The following is a 17,500-nucleotide window of genomic DNA, read 5'->3' on the forward strand; positions in this document are numbered from 1 at the left end:
AATACACATATGCATATGTTGCTGCGGATCTTTTAACCATATCACCTACAGTATAATAATTACACACAGGACAAGGATATTTACGGAAAAAGACAAATCACATATATTCCAGAACTGTATGAAATCATATCAACCACAAATGTGCCAGGAATACCTTCAAATATCACTCCTAAACAATGTGGAAGATTCCTAAAACAATTTACGCATTAGCCAAGAAGCCTCCCAAATGCATCATTCACAAATATGACAAAAATATTCATATAGGCAATTTAAACACCAAGAATTAAAAAAAAAAAAAATAAAGGCATAAATTTCCAAGGAACATCATGGAACGCACTAGTCAACAAAACCAAGTATAGCAAAACTCAGTTACTCACAAACAGAAATGTTTTCATACACCCTTCACAACAAACCATACAAAACAGAACCATGTTCTTAAAACACTCCTGGAATGGAAAGCATTTTATTTTTTAACTCTACTGGAACATTTACAAGTATTATTCACAGACGTGCCATGAACATATGTAGCGTATTATTCGTAAACAAGCTTGTAGTATTCACAAATTATATCCTGCAAAACATGACATGAATAGTCACAAATATTTAATGATAATTCACAAATGCATTATTCATATTCACTCTCGAATTATTCACAAATAGTGAAGCATTCTTATATATGCCACGGAAATTCACATACACGGGAAGAATGTTCACAAATCGCTTAAAACATTCCCATATATATATATATATATATATATATATATATATATATATATATATATAAATATATTATATATATATATATATATATATATATATATATATATATATATATATATATATATATATATATATATATAATATATATATATATATATATATATATATATATTGGGAATGTTCACAAATGCGATTCACAAACACAATAACATTCACAAAAAATGCAGGAGAGTTCGCCATGTTAAGAAATTTTACAACACATCCCTAACGACAGCATCGCAAGACACACCGTTCAGAAACAGCAGGATTATTCGCAGAACGATATTCATAAAAACTTCAGGACTATTCACAAATACCTCCCTGCCTGAACTCTTCTTGCGCCGTCTTCTGAAGACAACCAAGCATTTAAAATAATTTCTGTCAAAATCCACCCAAAACTTTTTGCTCTGGTCCCTGGTTGTCCTCGTCTTCAACATCCAATTATCGCTCGGGTTTCTGCATGTCCCTAGATTTCTGCATCCTTTGAAGTTATATAACGACCTCTCTCTCTCTCTCTCTCTCTCTCTCTCTCTCTCTCTCTCTCTCTCTCTCTCTCTGACCTTCTTACCCATTTCTCTCTCTCTCTCTCTGATCAGCAGTGATTAATGTTCGAGGATCACTGATTAATTTTGGATGCTGATGATCCCCTGTATGGTTGTGCAAGGGGAAAAGAAGGGGAACCTAGAGAGAGAGAGAGAGAGAGAGAGAGAGAGAGAGAGAGAGAGAGAGAGAGAGAGAGAGAGAGAGAGATGAATAATATAAGGGAATGAGATGAGAGAGAATTTTGGAAAGAAACGAAGTAGGAGCAATGGTGAGCTATGGGAAAGCATTTTTGAGGGAAAGAACAGTATGAAGATTAAAACGGCTGTGCAAAAAACAAAATAATAATAATGTAAAGCGAATCAGTAAGAAGGAAAATATAAACAGAACGGAGAAATGACGATCAATGATGTATTAGGGACATTCATATAAGGGACGGGAAAAGAGAAATAATATTAATAATGAAAGAAGAGGAAACGTAGGAGGAGGAGTATATCATGAAGGAAACAGGAGTGCAGATCAATACTACACTTGACTTTCCTTCACCAATAAATACATAATTAGGAATACAGACGTATACAAAACAAACAAATACCTTCCGTGTACTTGAAAAAGAGGAGGAGGGCGTGTCATAATTACCTGTGCGTGTTTAACCATGGAACGCATTAGCCAATTGCGTTAAGGTAGGCCATTGGGAAAGTAAGTGTTATTGCGTAAGCGAATATGTTTTCTACTCATTATCACGTGAGTTGTAGGGATAAGGGAGAAAACTAATTTTCTTTCTTAATTCTATTATTATTATTATTATTATTATTATTATTATTATTATTATTATTATTATTATTATAGTCCTTAATGTGCACACATTCATATGAAAAAAATAATGTGAGATATGAACTATTGTAGGTAAGCAAAAATTATCAGATGTGACAAAAACAGTATAACAATGGAAGAAAACTAAATATAGAAAAATCTAGCTGAAAACAACAAGAATAAATAAATATATGGACAGGAGTTTAAGAAACACCGGAAAAATTAAGGCAATGAGGAACAACACTTCAAAGCAAGATTCTTTGTGGTCTTTGAAGCAATATCAAAGAATAAAGAAAAGTATACAAAGTATTTTTAGAAATTCATAATGAAAGTTGAGCTTATAGAGTTAGAACCCTGCATATTTCTAACCAAGAAAAAGTGCAGAGAGAGAGAGAGAGAGAGAGAGAGAGAGAGAGAGAGAGAGAGAGAGAGAGAGAGAGAGATATTGCAATCTCTGAAGAACGAAGTAAAACTAAAATTTGGATATGTGAACCTGACTTCATTACAGATTATTCGGTCGATCAAAAACATATATATAAAGCGAATTTCTAAAATGGCACACTTTAGAAGCTTTCGTATATTACAAATAAATACGTACGTGTATTACCAGATCTTCCTTCTCTTCAATAAAAGAAGCTGAACAATCTTCAAAACAATCTCTAAACAAGAAATGCAATACATACACATTATAAATGACTATTCTACACTTCAAAACAGACCGAAAGGAATATTTCTCAAAACCAAAATGTCTTTATAAAAATTGAATCCAAGTACAATATGACTATTCTTTTCTTCAAAACAAAACATGATGAGATACGTCTCACAAGCACGGAACCCATCCTACACTCGCCAGTCTTAAGAGAAGATTACCTTTCCGGTGGAACCAAGATTTAATAAACACAACGTTCTTTTTCTATGAAAGCCCTCTGGAACACAAAGGGCTGTTACTTCCATCGAGAGAGAGAGAGAGAGAGAGAGAGAGAGAGAGAGAGAGAGAGAGAGAGAGAAACATATGTACCATTCTTTCATTTTCCCAAGCAACAAATCATTACTCCTACGCCTCCCTTATCCTCATAATCACTTAACATGATGATGACGTCACGTTATGTGGTGACGCCCATCTATTATTGTTTTCTATTGGTAAACTGTATACGGAGACAAATTCCTTGCTTATGATAAATTATACTGTCACATTCGGTGAAAATTATGTTAATAAACACCTAAAAAAAACTAATATTTCAATTATTCACGGCATATTTACAGTTTTTGTACCAAAAACATCATCTCTTTATTTGACGATTTAATTTACAATGCTCTGTAAATTAACATTAACACAAGTCTACTGTGAAAACACGCAAAAGGATTAATTAATAATTGTAAAATTACAAAATATCTTCCTCATCGAGAATTACACATAATTTTTTCAGGGAGCGGTTAATCTCTCTCTCTCTCTCTCTCTCTCTCCATTTGCCTGACTACTCCCATTTCTATTAGGGCCAGATCCCTAATATTTCCCCTTAAAATGCCTTTCCCCTCTGACCACACTCATGGGAAGAAAAAGTCAAATAAAAGCGCCCTGCGGCACCCCCGTAAAATACCTTCAGTTGTACATGAATGGCGTTTGTGTTAAGTCCCCCATCGCACCCTCTTCTTCTTTTCAGGTTTTTCCCTCTTTCTTTTCAAACAGAATAAATAAAAAAGAAAAGGAGGGAGAGAGTGGGAGAAAAGACAAGAGGGTACAAGGTAAACGGTAAGATCGATGCACAATGAAAAAAAGGGGAAAACAGAAAAATAAAAGAAATAGAGAAGGATGGAAGAAAGGTGAAATTTAAAAATAAATAAAAAACAGTTTTATTTTAGGTAAAAAAAATTTTACTCGGCCTTTCTGAAACTCAATATATATTTTAATAAATTCAAACAAAATATATGTAGAGTTGATTTTCCATTTTATTACGTATGACATCTTGAAAATTTATTAAGATAATAATTATTATAATTTCTATCACTGAAAATCTGCACCGAGTCAAAGGCCACTTCACTAACTAGTAAACCTATGGTAAAAGAGAAAACAAAGCAAAGGACAAGACGACGGGAGTAAAATTAATAGTAATTAAAGAGAGGTCAAGCAACCTCATCTTAAAGGAACTGTTGAGAATTGAAATGACTACCACATTCTAGCGCTATCTCCTCTAAGAGGAAAAGTTGTACGGTAATAGACACAAACATTTTATATATATATATATATATATATATATATATATATATATATATATATATATATATATATATATGTAGATGGATAGATGTAGATGGAAGATATATTATATATATATATATATATATATATATATATATATATATATATATATATATATATATGTGTGTGTGTGTGTGTGTGTGTGTATGTGTGTATAAATATATATATATATATATATATATATATATATATATATATATATATATATATATATATATATATATATATATATATGTGTGTGTGTGTGTGTGTGTGTGTGGATGTGTGTGAGTGTGGATAACCTGCAATAAGAACGAAAAGAACAAAAGCACATTGGGAGGCCGAGACTGTTTCAAATTATTACGTATTCATAGAGAGATATGGTACCTCCTGTAATCTGATTAAAGAAAAACACTGGGTCTGAATTTTAATAGAACTTTATGGGACAAATGTGTTTCTCTGCAGTTCACAAACTATTTAACGTCCTCTTATTTTCCCATGCACTTTTCATGAGGTATTTTTCTTTCATCAGTGTATCAACTCTACTTAATGCTTCCTTACATATCAGCTATCAGTTTCAATTATCACTTGCATTTAACATCGTTAATTCAATCACTCTTGGCTTCAGTATGAAGTAATGAACTGTAAGAACAATAATAAAATACCAGCATATCTTTCTTAAGAATACTTCATGGACTAAGACAAATCTTACAAGACGGATTAAGAGAAAAGACATACATGGAAACCACGGAATGTTAAAACTGAAGGCAGAGAAAATTAATCTTTTGCCGAGCTCTTGGGATGCAGTGACTCTGAGTGCCGCAAGAGCACCTAAGGCTCTGGGATAGGTCTCAACCTACGACGTCACATCCAAACTGTCTGAGGTAACTACGATTATCAAAACTTGGCAGAAAGTTCACCTGAGAGACATTTGCTAGGACAGCTTAAACAATTCTATGGGTCATAAGTATTTCCGTGCCCCTAACAAGCACCAAGATTTCTCGATTAAGTCTCACCTTTTGTTAACGAAAATATGGCCTCACAGCTGATCCGATAATTATAGGAAGTTTTAACTAATGGGTCATTCCCAGAACACCTTAAGGTAAAAGATAAATAATCAGATAATTAACAAATAACCACGCTAACAACAAAGCCAACCGACATGGATGAATCAATAAGAAGGGAGTGGGGGGAGGTTTAACACACAGGGAAACACGGAAAAGGTTCCCTGCCTAAAAATACTCTTCCATTCCACCACCTATACCATATATCCGTCGGGCCCCTTTACCTATGCTGACATCATCGATTACCCATAAACCTTTAGCAAAGTGAACCCTTCCCTTTAGTATTTCCGACCTAGGACTGCGATTTAGAGGTTGGAGATTACGAAAGTGATGTAAAAAGATAACATAACCTCGCAAATCAACATGGGCTGAGGTGGAAGATGGTTAATGAGGGGGTGACCGGGGGTGATGAAGTGAGTTGCTACGACTTGAACTAATGTTGGTTAGAATCAAACCCCACAAATTAACATAGAAAGGAGATGAGGGTGATTAATGTGAGGGGTCGAAGGGAAGACGAAAATGGGTTGACACAAAGCCTCGTCAAAGTGTATGACTTTGGGGGAGGGGTTGCAAAAGAAACAGTAAGCAAGGAGGATATGGAAATTATAACTATTAGACAAAAAGCTTACCATATTATCTATTTTTACATTACTCGTTTCCCCTTTCTACTCATAAAATTTCATTCAGTTTTTTTTTTTTTTTTTTTTTTTTTGCCAAACAGAAGCTTCCAGTTTTCCTAACACTTGGACGTCTCGTTGAGAGTATTTTATCAACCACGTTATGGCAGCCCCGGTGCATAAACAGGAGCTTTTCCCCCCAAAATGCCGACAATGGTGGAATATCTCCAGCTTTCAAGCCGGGTTAAAATGGATATTTGGAGAGCCTTTGCGGGAATACTACTAGAAAATATTGAACGAGGTTCCTCGTTCTCTAGCGAAAAGGAAATAAACATAAAATGGAAAGAGATGTCTTAGTGCCGTTGCACTGAGACGAAGCAGAGCAAGATATCGCAATGGCTGAGCATAAAAGTATATTCTACCTACGCAAAAACACAGGTTTTGGAAACGATGATTTACATGTAGACATATCGAATCGGTAACAAAAAATGACAGTATCACAAATTCATATAAATACTAAAAATAAAGTTTTGAAAACATCGACTCTTAAAGATATGACTTAGCACCTTAGCACATTAAAACCGTAAGATGTCGGTGAAATTTAACTGCACTAAAATTATGGTATAATTAATTAATATAAGAAAAACATAAACGTGCAGAATATTGCAAGTGGTGAAACAAATCATAGTTAATCAATACTTTTTTACCACTAGCGGATCCAGGGGGACACCTGGGCACGTGTCCCTCCATGAAAAATAATGACAAAATAACATTGAAGAATCAGATAACAATAACATAAATGAGAAATATAAAAATGAAAAAAAAAAACTAAAAAATCTATTATAGAAATAATAAAATTTTGATGAAAAAATAATGACAATTTATATAGGCTATATATATATACATATATATATATGTGTATATAGATGCGTATGTATATATACATATATATGTATATGTCTAATATGAAAATTGGTACCCCCCACATGAAATTTTTCTGGATGCGCTAGTGTTTCTTATTTCCCCTTTCTTTGCTTTATGTCCATCAGGACCGGGCTGCATACCGATATCATGCTTCCTGTATCACCAGTTCCAGGTTAAAGAACTCGTTTGCCAATAAAAATAAACATATAATCTATAAATCTTGGCTACGAGAAAAAGAATCCCTAGAAAATAAAAGAAAAAAAGATACTTCACAGGCTTACAAAGCAAAAACATAAATCTAAAGATGCAGGCACAAGCTTCTGTTTTCTAGTTACTACCTTGGGTCAAGGTAATAACGGTTTCCTTTAATCATCTTCCTCGAAATTGGGCTCAATCGATACCAAAACTGGATTACTTTCCTGCAAAATGTATAACCTCCTACTTCATCTTTACATACATACATGCATTTTTATATATATATATATATATATATATATATATATATATATATATATATATATATATATATATATATTCGTATGTTTATATATATACACATATATATACTTCTAAATACACACATACACATATATACATACAAACACACACACACACACACACACACATATATACATATATATATATATATATATATATATATATATATATATATATATATATAGTGTATATATATATATATATATATATATATATATATATATATATATATATTTAGACGTGTGGGCCGGGGATGATGCTCTGAAGTAGTAAACGACATGATGCAAACAGCCTCTTCCCAAAATACTTGCTGAGAATCAGAATTAATTCTGAGGCCACCCTCTACAAAGAGATGTGTGAAATTTTTCATATATATGAAGTACATGTGTTTTATACATACATTCATTTATATATATATATATATATATATATATATATATATATATATATATATATATATATATATACATAAATACTGTATATATATATATATACATATGCTTTATTTTGCAAATAAGTACTACGTCGTACTTCTCTGAAATGTAAAAAAGTAGTTCCTCCACAGTAATACTAAAAAGCACGAGTTTCAAAATATGGGTACGCTTCTAATACTATTCAAGAAACTTTTTAAAAAAGCTTTCGTCCATCACCTGCGGACTTGGACCTAGCCCACAGATGATGGACGAAAGTTTTAAAAAAGAACACACGCATATTTTGAAACTTACGCTCTTTACAATGGTGAAACATTTTAATATATATATAATATATATGTGTATATATTTATGTCTGCATATATATATATATATATATATATATATATATATATATATATATATATATATATATATATACATACATACATACATAATACTACATATATTTCTGTAAGAACAGAAGCAGATGGCTAAAGAACAAGGGTATACTTTTATAGACCAACAAATTTACTGACGCTGACGACCTGGCAAACAAGTGAGCCGATCCTTTAAGCCCACGCCAGCAACAGGAATCAGCACTAATGGAATCGAAGCGACAAGGGGGCCGCAGTTCAAATGACGCTGAGTTTAACAACGAGTTCCACTTCAGATGACGATTCGAGTGCCACGCCGAGTGCCACTTCATTTGCATCGCCCTACTCAGATCCTGGAGTTATAATCCTCATTCTGTAATGCTGAATCAAGAACTAAATGTCAACTTTCACCTATTAACAATTCGTATAAGACCTGAGAGATGATTAACTTCATAATTAGTTTCTCATAATGGAGGCTGAAGAGGTCAATCAATTGTAGTGGAACTAGAGTCAAGCAGAGAGAGAGAGAGAGAGAGAGAGAGAGAGAGAGAGAGAGAGAGCTTATATGCTGGCAAGCAAGTCATGTAATCATTCCAATTTAAAGTTTAGAGTACTTCATGCCTTAATTCGGTCCATAACGCTTCAATTATTTTTTTTTAACTAGGTGGTCAATTCGTAATTACTACATTAGCCAGTCTACACAATTCAGAGCAATATTTATACGTGAAGTTTAGCCATAAATTTAACAAAACATTTTCACACTTACTGGTTAAAAATCTGTGTTTGTATGCCTGCTCAAGTGTTTGCAAGAGACACTAATAAAAGTAAAATAATACCAAATACTGAAAAGGGATACTGAAGCTTCACATATGCAGTGTGCTCCCATCTAGGAATCTTTTCAAAAAGTGGATATTTTCGAAGAATGGATACACCGAAATACAACTGAATAAAACAAAATACCAAATGAGTGCGAGGCCATTATTCTGAACCGACTATTGACTGATTTACTGACATTCTCGTAAAAGCAGTTTCTCTAATAAAACAAATCACCATTCAGTTAATTTCAGTTCAATTTTTCACCTCGCCAGTCCCTAATTTCCTTAATATTTCAGTCTCTCCAGCAATTTAACACATCCCGTCATCATCATCATATCACGGACAGGTGTGTGCACCAGCCCAGTCAAAGGCAAAGTTAAGAACTCCTTAGTTGTGTCATAAAAACTGCCGCAGCCAGAGCTGAAAGACAGATAGGGGGTAGAAATGACGGAAGACGGGGTGGAGGTGGGTGGGTGGTTGAAGGGAGGGGGGGGGGGAGGAACCCGAAGCGATGTTCGTTTGAGACAAGAGGCGAGCAGGGGAAGACACTGCCAATGAGGTTTGAAAAGGAAGAGTGGGATTATCTCATCCCCCTTGGGGATTGGGCCTTTAAACGCGGCGCTGGTTTTATTTGCCCTCTTGAAGGATTTCAATGGTGATTCATTAACTTAGTAATCAATTTGATTATCTCAATGTCAATATTCAACAAGAGAGGGGTTAATTCAATGGAAAAACATTAAATAGAGGAGATTCCAAATAACAATGGGACATGAAAATTAACTTTTAGTAATAATACATAAATGATTGTTGTTCATGAAATAAAGAGGTAGTAATTAAGACAATATATCAAAGTGAATGAAACCATATTCCACCTAGTGATACTTGAATTTTCTATTATTAACCCGCAATTGGTGTTCATTGATACAAAAATAAAATCACTTCAAGACAAACATCCATGTGAAAACCAAGGTACTTCCGAGTGCCTCGCATTCACAGAAAATACACACTATATACATACATACATATATATAACATATATATGCATATATTTACACACACACATACATTTACATATAGTGTGTATTTTCTATCACTCGGAAGCACCTTGGTTTTTGATATGGATGTTTGTCTTGAAGTGATTTTATTTTTGTATCAATAAATATCAATTGCGGGTTAATAATTGACAATTCAAGTATCACTACGTGGGATATCGTTGTCATTCATTTTGATATATTGTCTTAATTGCTACCTCTTTATTTCACTAACAGCAGTTAATTACGTACTTGGTATTGATCAAGATATATATATATATATATATATATATATATATATATATATATATATATATATATATATATATATATGTATGTATATGTATATATATATATAAATGTATAAATATATACACATTTATAGATTTATATATATATATATATATATATATATATATATATATATATATAGAGAGAGAGAGAGAGAGAGAGAGAGAGAGAGAGAGAGAGAGAGAGAGAGAGAGAGAGAGAGAGAGACATGTGTGTCTGTGTATTTCAGCCATCGCTTCCGTTTGCAGCAAGTATATTAAGGCTGAGCAGCTTGTACATTTCCTTCTGCAACCTGGTTGAGACCACCATAATCGATTTAATACCAAATATGTAATCCACTGATTTGGTCAGCAGAAGCATATTAGATTTAAACGGAATGTGCCTACATAACTCTGTACTCTCTGGGGATTCAAACCTTGGCAAACAAATCTATCTGTCTCCTGAAAATCTTTCTATCTACTGCGAGGTGAAGTGTGGATGCAAATTTTTTCTTTCATATTTAAAAATTTGGGGTTGCTTCACAAAACTTCCTGAAAAGCATGCCATTCTTAATTTCAGGAACGTAAGTTTCCTTGAACAAAACAATATGCAAAGCTACTAACAACAACTATAAACATACTTCTTATATACAAGTTTTGAAGTCAACTTCCTAAAATGTTATATCTTTTCAGGTCGCCTTTCTGAGGCTGAATTACAGTTTTGAGATGGAAGTAATGCATGTGTTAGAATATGTAGACAAGGAAGTAATCGGAATGGTGCAAAAGACAGTAGTGGCAGTTTAAAGGACAACAGATGTAGTTGCAAAGCTGGGAGATAAGAAAGTGAGTCGTGAAAGGAGCTTGAAATGGTTGGTCACCTCAGACAACAGGGAAAAATATTTTGAAAGTGTTTGCAAGCGAAGAAGGTCGGGATTAACGTAAGCAAAAGTAAGGTATGAGGGGTAAATGGAACCCAGAATAATGAAGCAACGAATAGGATAGCGAAAGAATGGAAGCGGGTAATATAAGTATTTGGGAGTGCATATACTGGATGATGACAAGATGAGAGACAAGGTGTGTGACAGAATAGGTTTAGTACGGGGGTAACAGGGTGAGTGTGAGCGATCAGTCTTGGAGTGTATATGAAACCCTAGGTGCAATTGTATGAAGGGATTGTTGAAATAGCTCTCCTTTATGGAAATAAAGCGTAGAGGATGAATGTAAAACAAAAGAAAAAGTCCAACTTGTACAGTATATATGCCATAAGAATAATACGAGATAATGAGAATTGTAGAGTACATAGATGATGTATTAAAAATGTTAGTGCAGGTGAAAGAATGGAGATTCTGAGATGGTCTAGTCATATGGAAATAATGGAGGACGATAGGGTGGTGAAGTGCATAATTCGGAGGTGTTAGGGAGGAAGAGAATAAAATCTCGAAAGATATATAGATGGTGAAAAGTGGCATTCTGTTACTTTTTCCGACACAAACCTTTGTGAGAGACATGAGTTGATGTTGACAATTTTTCATAAACCTTTACAATATATATATATATATATATATATATATATATATATATATATATATATATATATATATATATATATATATATATATATATATATATATATATATATATATATAGTATATATAAGTATGTATATATATACATAGTATATATATACATACATACATATATACAGTATATATACATACATATATATATACGTAGTGTATGTGTGTGTTTGTGCACAAACCATATTAAATAACCAAGCTGTCTGTGAACAGCCAGTCTGTCTGTCTGTCTGTCTGTCCGCCTGCCTCTTGCTCTCTCAAACAAAACAACCTTAAATACCCTTGTCTACTTCCCCTAACACTAATAACCATAATTCACCAACGACTTTATCAACCTAGCTCGTTATCCGTCTCTTCAAGAATGGATTTTCACCAGATAAAACAAATGTGAATATCATCCAGTGACGAGGCCATATACGTGTGACATACCTGTAATAACAAAAAAACTGCATAAAAGCTAATCGGATAAAAAGGGGACGACATGCTGTAGGTAATGGGAGCTTGTCAAGGGGTTAGGGGTTGCTGCACGGGTTGGAAGGTAGGGTAGGGGAGGTTATAAAGATAAAAGGAATGTAAACATTATGGGGGTGCTGGAGGTACGGGAATGTAAGCTGCCGTGAGGGGAAGGTGTACATTGTTGAGGGAAGTATGAGATGGAAGTGAGAGACTTTAGAGTTAAAATGGGGGAGTTAGTGCAAAGGCGGAGAAGTCACGGAAGGAGATTTAAGAAACAAGAGAAGTTGAGGTAGTTATACAGAAGTTAGAAAAACTGCGGATATCACAAAAAGGGGAAGACGCTTACTAGGTTGAGAGGTGGTGGTGCTTGAAGGAAAGGTAATTTTAGAATACGGGAGATAGAAAGCTTAAACATAATTTTCTTAGCGGTAGAGGATGAAGGAAACGAAAAGAGGGAGGGAAGGGCGGAAACTACTGTAAGGTACCGACCCGAGTAGGGGATAGGGGTCAAGTCTTACGTGTAATAAGGATCATGACAAAGGCAGCTCCAGAAGTCGCCAAATATGAGCCTTACAGGGGTGTGGCGCCTTTCACCGACTCCCATACCTGAATATTTTATTCTGTTCATATAGAGCGAGATTATCAGCGAGAAGTCTACAGTAAAAGGGTGGGGGTGGAGAGCAGGACGGATTATATCGCCGTCTAATAACATAGAAGGGAACTGAGTTTTGCATAATTCATAGGTAACTTTCGCTAGTCATACAATGTCTGCTCTGTTCATGGGCAAACGTTCAGTGTATATTAACACTGGTACCTCTCCTAGATATATAGATATATATATATATATATATATATATATATATATATATATATATATATATATATATATATATATATATATATATATATATATATACATACATACATACATACATACATACATACATATATATATATATATATATATATATATATATATATATATATATATATATATATATATATATATATATATATATATATATATATATATATATATATATACACATATATATATACGATATATGATAAGACAGTCTTCAAACTGAGATGAAAGCAAGTGCTTGAGCATGTAACATCTTTAATCAGTAATGACTAACGGTTTCGAAGTAAACGGCACCTCCATCATCCGGTCTTGATTACTTAGTTCTAAACATTCTCATACTGAGTTTACCTTTGAAACACCAGACAATAACACCTTTACTATACCTGTTTATATGAAATCACATTTAAAGGACTTAGAATTAAGTGTTCCGAATTTAATGCTATGGTATACAAACGTAACTTGATGGTAACTAGTGCTTTAAATATTTAAATGCTACCGAAGATCATCAATTAAAAGACCAGTATAGCTGCATTACAATTTCCTATATTTTCTGGAGTAACTGACGTTTTCCAGTAAAAGAACAAACTTTCGAAATTAGTAAGAGACTTCTATTTTCAAATACATTGCAGGGTCATCTTTAAACTATTTTTACCACTGGTAGCTTGTTTAGGTACACAGATACCGCACCACCAAATCTACTATTATCCAACATCTGCAAACGTGCAATTGATGTAAAGCAATTTATACCTGGAAAATATAAGCGCCAAACACGTGCACAATTGTCGGAACTTTAATGTTTGGTTATTGTATTTCGATGTTCACAACATGTTTTGGAGATTTTTTTCTCTTGCGTTTTGAGTCAAACCTTATAATGGAAACAGTATTGTCTCCGAAACCAGTAATCATTATATATATATATATATATATATATATATATATATATATATATATATATATATATATATATATTCTTACAGATTCCAACGCCATCGTTTCTTTGCTTACTTAGTGTAGGGGTCAAAGTCCTGTTCTGAGGGGTGGCCACCCAGGACCTACACACAGAAGTGTGGATGGGTACTTTTACGGTGTGCCATTCGCATTGGGTCCAAGAAGGAAATTACATTATTCACTTGGGAGTGTTTAAAATCAGGAAAACCGAACGTCCCAGATTTTTATCCTTTTTTTCATCTGCCTCCCACTGTGTGAGCTCTTGTGCTGATTCTCTAATGTTCTCCACAGATACCAGCTGATGACCATGTGTTGAAGGAGATGGCGTCTACCCCAGGCAAAATCGTAAGTAAATTAATATAAGACAGCCAGACGCCCCATTCGCTCTCAGTCTTACTCAGTCCACCTTTTAGTCTGTAGAGATGTCTTGCTGTCACGCGGTAGCTGTGTTCCCATGCTTTCCACGGCCACCCTTTCTCTACGGCACTCTTTCTGTGGACTTAAACCCATTGGCCACAAGCAGCCTTAGCTACAAGAGGCTACATGAGGTCTAAAGGAAGACACTGCAGCTCATCCAGCCATTACTGCAAAGTGCACATTGCAAGGCAACCCACGGTACGTCTGTTGGAATTCGAGTTAACCAATTCGCTGTTCCTTATCCTGACTCTCTCATTCATTTTATCATTTCTCTCCCCAATAAATAGTCTCTGATATCCTGTTACCCAATGTTCAAGTGCTTCCCTGTGTGGATTAATTTCGTGCATTAATCGTCCCTTATTCACAGTGAAACCTTAAGTTACTCCTCCTATGTGCTTATAATTGTTATTGAGAGAAACCACATCTCCAAAAAGCTTTATCTGGGATTATTCTATTTCCAGACACGTGTTATATCGTTCACCCTCATTTTCCGGAACATCCATCTTGCCTGGAGAATTCTGCCTTACTGCGGCAGGCTTATGAACGAGCAATATTACAAGAAATTTGCCACTGCAGTTGAATTCCTATGGGAACCAAACCTGTATTACCCGAGCCACTGGCTCTCTGTTGTGCTGTACGTTTCATCATTAATTTCCATATTGCAAGCAGAACCAGTATTTTGTTGTGCTGTTAAATCCAGTATTTTGTTGTGCTGTTAAATTCTATCACTGATTTTCTTTATTGAGATTTGAATCAGTATTCTGTTAACTGAAATGCCATAATCTGAGGAATAAAGTAGAATCTTGTATTGATCAGAACTTTCAATTGGCGGCCTACCAATATTCTTAAGTGTGATTTTATTTCTCCATGTGTTGTATGGTGCTTACCGCTGTCCACGGTGAATGTTGTTCAGGGCTTATCTTAAGTAATAACTCATTAAAGTAACCAACTATGGCCAAACGTGTGTGTATATATATATATATATATATATATATATATATATATATATATATATATATATATATATATATATATATATATATTATATATATATATTATATATATAATATATATAAATATATATATATATATATATATATATATATATATATATATATTATATATATAAATATATAAATATATAAATATATATATATATATATATATATATATATATATATATGATTTCATATATATTGTATATATACATATATATAAAATATATACATATGTATAACTGAATCACGAAAATAAGGAACGTGATGAATACATAATTAAAGGGAATGCCAAGAAGAAAAGAGAAATGACAGAGTGATGCTAGGTCTTTCGACTTACTCTCCTTTACTTAGCAGACTGATAGAAATATAAAAATAAGTTTACAAAGAAAGCTCGTACAGATGACAGATGGGGATTATAACGGAAAATATGTACCTGGAATTCAACACAGTCAAAGAATTAGTAGACCTACCAAAACAGAGGTATATATTTAAGAGGTTTTACAAATGATTAGGCCCAACCGCTCAGAAGCAGGAACAAGTCAATGAAAAGATTATACAGGAAAGATACTGACCACCAAAAAATGACCGTGGAAAGAATAAGCTGATTACACATGTTATAAAAGTACAACTCAATAATTCTCCTTATGGTAAACAATAGCAATTTTTGCAAAGTGAACATTTTCACAAAAAAATATATTGAACATACGAATGCATAGAAAATATATATAAGGTAACTAATTAGTAATTAAGTCAGTGATTTTATCTATATGGTCATTCTTGAACATTTTACTAATACAGGGGTCCAAATAATACATGCCTGGGCTAAGGTTAAAACTACAACTGGGAGTAAGCTGTATAATAGCAGATTCTAAAAGATTTTGTGAAGAGAAATCTTTCGATCTGGCAATCACAGAACTTTCAGTCCAATTTATCCTGTGAGAGTTTTCACTTAAATGAATGAATATTGCACTGGATGTTTACTCAATTTTAACAGAATACATATGCGTTTTAATTCACACTTCTAAATCCTTACTGCACTGGCCAATATAAAAAGAGGGGCAGTCCAAACATTTAATTTTATATATTTTGTTGTTGCTTTCCTTAGGGCTATTTTTTATTAACATTTCTTTAAGTCTGTTATTATAGGAAAAAACCAGGTTGACATTAAAAGATTTTAACAATAATTTTATGGGTTCAAAACCACTAAAATAAGGCAAGCTAAGAGTGTTCTTAGGTGTTTCTTTCTCCATGTTACTTTCCCTAAAAAACTTTTTATGGGCTTTATCATAGCAAATATCTAGTATATGTGAAGGATAACATAAATCTGTCCACATTTTTCTTATGTATTCGATTTCTTGATCCAAATACTGGGGACTAACAATGCGCAATGCTTGTAAAAACATAGAAGAAAAAATTGAGATTTTTATATTAAGAGGGTGGCCTGAATAAAAATGTACACAAGTTAAATTGTTAGTTGGTTTCCTATAAATACTGAATTTGCACTGACATGGTTCTCCATGTATTAAAACATCTAAGAAAGGGAGGCAATTGTCTTTTTCTAATTCTAAAGTAAACATACAGCACAAGTGGCGTTCACTGTTTTAAGACAACGCCTCTCTGAAGTTTTAAGCCTCCTCTTTTCGTCAAGGCTAAGCTTCCGGAATAAGAAAAAAAAAAACGTTCATATGTTACTCCATTTATTCTTTCTGCTGACAGGTGTGTCATCCATTTATTCAAGGGCTACAATAGATCCAGAATGGAACAACATTCCAATATATAGCCGAGCACCGTCAGAATTCAAATATTAAAACAAAAACAAAGTTATGATTAATTCGATATTAAACGGTACATGTGGCTTAATATTTGTGTTTTTTTATATATATAT

This window comes from Macrobrachium rosenbergii, chromosome 3 (assembly GCF_040412425.1).
Source record: "Macrobrachium rosenbergii isolate ZJJX-2024 chromosome 3, ASM4041242v1, whole genome shotgun sequence".
NCBI lineage: Eukaryota > Metazoa > Arthropoda > Malacostraca > Decapoda > Palaemonidae > Macrobrachium > Macrobrachium rosenbergii.